The following is a 1684-nucleotide window of genomic DNA, read 5'->3' as shown; positions in this document are numbered from 1 at the left end:
GAAATCGACGCTGATGAACACCGTGCGTCGATTGTGAATCGTTGGCAAAGACTGAAGGCTCTACACCATACGTTCTGCAAGAGGTGGAAAACAGAATACCTGTCGGAACTCCAAAAGCGCAATAAGTGGAAATACCCACAAGCCAACTTGAAAAATGGAGACCTCGTCTATATTAAGGAGGACAACCTACCACCTAACGAGTGGAGATTAGGTAGAATCGTTAACCTACACCCAGGTTCAGAAAACCTCGTACGAGTCGTGGATGTCATTACCGAAAGAGGGCAAGTCACAAGGCCATTAGTAAAATTTGTCTTATTGCCGCCATATAGAGAACAGGATGAGGAACAACCCAGCAACTCTGTCTCATCATCTACGTCGTCGTAACAACCATCGCGAATTCCACTTCTCAATGCCCTACGCAATCCCACATCTCAAATGGCAAATATTCCAGTTGCCGAATCTTCGATACGAGTAGCTTCGAAAGCGCATGTCTGAAGCATGCGTACCTAAGCAATACAAAATAATCACGTGATTCCGTCACACCGAAAGTTATGCAATTTAGCATTAGGGATGGGGAGGGGGGGGAGTGAAATTCGATTTCTTCCGAATGTCGAACATTACCCAACCATTCGATTATTCGATTCGACAATTGGTGATACAAATTCGATTTAATTTGTATTTTTTCAAATTTTCAACAACCTTTTACAGAAAAATTTAAAAGTTTGTTTGTAAGGATAGTTCAAATCGAAAAAGGGACCAGCAATTGAACTTACACTGAAGTGATTAATTATCCGCAGCCTATCTTCACAACCAAAAGTAAATAACAAGTATTTCTTTCTCAAAATATATCAGCGAAAAATCCAAAAATTTATATGTATATTGAAACTAATCTTTTGAGAAGTATAATGCACTTTATTTTTCGTGCTCCACAAGAACAAGAGAGATTTGTACGAACTTCACGTTACATACTTAAGTAAACAAGACGAGCAGTTCTATTCGAGCCACATTTTTGGCAAATGCGTCAGAAAGACGAAATTAGTTTTTTGTTTATATAAGAATTCGATTTTTATCCGAATTTCAACACCACAAAGTTCGATTTCGAAAATTCGCCAGTTTGGAGCTAAAATTCGACTCAAATTCGAATCTCGAAGCTTCGAAGACATTAGAACTAATTTATGGCCCAGTTCCTGGTACCAATAGAAATATACATTCGACCATGCCTAATCATCAAAATATATAGACATATATATGCATGCACAAACTTAGATCCAGGCAAAAGATAGTTAACACTCACCAAAGTTTCGTCAACACTTATGCACTACTCTCGTTTCCCGGGATCAGATTTGCTGGTGCCATTCAATATTCTTACAGCGTTGACTCCGGCACTGGTGGTCGACGCTGAACTAGCCACAGTACTCCAATCTTTAAGACCATTTAATAGTAGTTCTAGTACTTCCTGTCTCGAACGGCGAGTTGAGTGGTTGAGATACACGAGTATACTACACATTGCGAGTAGATTCCTAAGCGAATTAAGTACGTGCACTTACACGTAGGTATTCTAGCTGCTGTGTAAACAAATTGTAGACTGCCACGTACACCACAATGCTTTAAAATCGCTACCAGCTATTATATGGTAACGACAACGAGCCTTTTGTCGCAGTACGCGAAATATGTTGTTTGTTCG

This window comes from Rhagoletis pomonella, unplaced genomic scaffold (assembly GCF_013731165.1).
Source record: "Rhagoletis pomonella isolate Grant_MI unplaced genomic scaffold, Rhpom_1.0 Rhpom_scaffold_00179, whole genome shotgun sequence".
Classification (NCBI taxonomy): Eukaryota; Metazoa; Arthropoda; class Insecta; order Diptera; family Tephritidae; genus Rhagoletis; species Rhagoletis pomonella.
Note: the sequence above shows the minus strand (reverse complement) of the source record.